The sequence below is a fragment of the Belonocnema kinseyi genome, chromosome 1, assembly GCF_010883055.1.
Source record: "Belonocnema kinseyi isolate 2016_QV_RU_SX_M_011 chromosome 1, B_treatae_v1, whole genome shotgun sequence".
Taxonomy (NCBI): Eukaryota; Metazoa; Arthropoda; class Insecta; order Hymenoptera; family Cynipidae; genus Belonocnema; species Belonocnema kinseyi.
The window spans coordinates 167,754,434-167,757,232 of record NC_046657.1 but is presented as its reverse complement, the minus strand read 5'-3'; the positions used below and the strand labels follow the sequence as shown (position 1 = coordinate 167,757,232).

At 36.0% G+C, this 2,799-nt stretch overlaps 1 protein-coding gene across 3 annotated transcripts in view; it reads left to right on the top strand.

The window, feature by feature from the left end:
• LOC117166923 (esterase FE4-like) overlaps positions 1-2,799 on the top strand; it is a 64,497-nt gene that overhangs the window by 34,721 nt on the left and 26,977 nt on the right. The window lies entirely within an intron of this gene.

Sequence of the window (2,799 nt, the reverse complement as noted above, 5' to 3'; positions counted from 1 at the left end):
AAGAGGGAGCTCTTCTTAATATTTTGACACCAAAATCATGTCGATACACCTTACCGACTGCGAGTAAAGCCACCCACGCTTTAACTTGACAGACTGTAGGCATGTAAGACGCCTATATATATAGAAGTAGGGATATATAAAATAAGGGGGTCAGCTTTGGATTCTACGCCAAAAAATACGTAAGTTTTGTTTACAATTTTTTTCTAAAACTGTTTTCTTGACCTCCAAATGACCTTTGCGTTAAGTACATGTTCGATTTACATGGAGCCCTTCACACACAATTAAATGTTTTGCTTATTACGGTCACCTCTTAAACGACATTCTAACTTTAGTTCTTATTGGATCTGTAAGGAAAATCTCTCAATTTTATGGACCGAATTTTTGAAAAAACAGCCATTCTATGTAACACTACGTGGTGACTTCATAAATTACTTCGTAATTTAGTCGTTAGCCAAATATTCTTTCTCGTGCATATTCCATAATCATCGTCCTCCTTCAATTAACTCGGAATGGAGATACGAAGTGTTGTGTACATTATCTTTCTATTATTCGTTAAGGGTAGGACGTTAACATCAAATTTTCGCTACCATTATTCACCAAGGTAATTTTGAGTTGGATAATAGTAGATTATGTACCTAGGCAGTAAAGTTGAACTTTATATGAGTATAATACAAGTATACTGCCAGGGTGCATACAATACTTTGTTTGAAGTGAGCAGAATAAGAGCTCTTTTTTTGGATTACGGCGCTTGATAGTACCGCATGCGCACGCGCATTGGGTGACGTGAGAAATTCAAAATCCACTTCGTAGTTAAACTTAGGTTTCAAATGAGTTATTCTCACTCTTTTCTTTCACTTGTGTTTCACGTCTCACTCACTTTCTCCTCTTTGCTGTCAGTTTACGTGCTGCTCGTCGCAGTAAAATAAAGTGCTATTTTACTGCCGCTCCGTGGGCAGATAGATTGCGCTTGTTCTGACTATTTAAAATAAAATAATCATTTAATGATTAGATATTCCTTACCGGACGATAAGTTATATATATATTCAGAAATGGTGTATTCGAATGCGGAGGCACACGACATGCTGCAAGTTTATTTGGAAGCAGGGTCCTACACTGGTGTTGAGAGACTGTGGCGACAAGGTGTTCCTAACAGATTTCCTGGTTCTCGGAAAGCTTTTTCGCGCCTGTATAAAAAAATAAGGACACATGGCATTGTGCAACCCCATCATAACAAAGGAAGGGTCATCCACCGACAAGTAAAAAATGAGCGATTAGTGAATATCAATGCATCCGCAATTGTTGAACCACGTGATTCACTTTGACGACGTGAGATTGATTCTGGGATTGGTAAGTCCACAGTCCATCGCATTCTCGAAGATCCCCACAGAATGGAGCTGCATGAAGAGCTGAGTAACCTTGATTACGAATAACGCCTTGCATTCTGCAATTGGTCAAGACGCCAAGAAGAACAATTTCATCAGACCATACTATTTCCGGGTGAATGAACATTCAAGATTAACGGGGAAGTAAATACGGGGAAGTGAATACGTGGAACTTCAGTTATTGGGCACCTAATAACCCTCATTGGTTAAGAACCATCGAGCATCAACGGATTTGAAAAGTAAATGTATAGTGCGGGATTATTGATGATCAAATTATAGATCCAATTTTCTTCAATGGCGACTTAAATCGCTTTAGATACGTAGAGCTTATAGAACAACAATTGCCGATTTTATTGGAAAATCTTGATCTTCAATTACGCCGCGATATATGGTTTCAGCAAGATGCGTGTCCGTCGCATAGCGCACGTATAAGTCAAGCAAGTTTAGATAGATTGTTTCCCAATAGTTGGATCGGAAAGCACGGTCTTGTCAATTATCCGTCTTGATCTCCAGATCTTATTGTGCTAGATTATTATTTATAGGAAAGCGTAAAGGATTTAGGGAACCGCGAGTGCCCAACCACAAGAGCCAACATGATTCATAGAATTACTGAAGCAGTTAGGTCACTTGATACAGTAGAAATTAGACAAGCTGTTAATAACTTTCAAGTTAGAGTACACGCCTGTATTTTGCAAGGTGGACCCCAATTTGAACAGTAAAGAGTTCTAATACAGGGTTTGAAAGAATAATTTTCGCTTTTCAGAATCTTTCAAGGCGTTCATTTGAATTAATATTTTTTTAAAATAATATTTGAATGGAGAAAACATTCATTTTTTTCAGATGATAATTCAATTTTCTTTCTTTAGTAACAATATGATTATTTAGTTTGTTCATTAGAGTATAAGTTATTATGTTGTGATAAATCGAATAAAATATAACTAAGATAAATCTACTAGACCTAATTATAAAAAAACCATACATGCTTTGAATTAAATACTCAGTGACTTGTTAAAATAATGCTGTCTTTTGCGTTTTTATTTGCGTTTTAATCGTTTTATAGTAGAAACATACGTATTTTTTGTCGTACAATTTGACTTCGTCATCAAAATGTACATATTCGGCTAAAAAAACGAAATTTTGGTCTAACATGAGTTTAACGCAAGTGTCATTTAGAGGTCCAGAAAGCCGTTTTAGAAAAAAAAATTTAAACAAAACTCAAGTATTTTTTAGCGTCGAATCCAAATCTATCATAAAAATACACATATTCCACTTAAAAAAATGAAGTTCCGATCTCATTCACTCACTTCCGGGCAATCTCGGAAGCGGATAATATGACCAAATAGTAAAGCACGTCCGACTTGGTCATCAATTTTTTTTTTTTAATTTTCTGAAAAAATGACATCCGTCTATTTTAAGA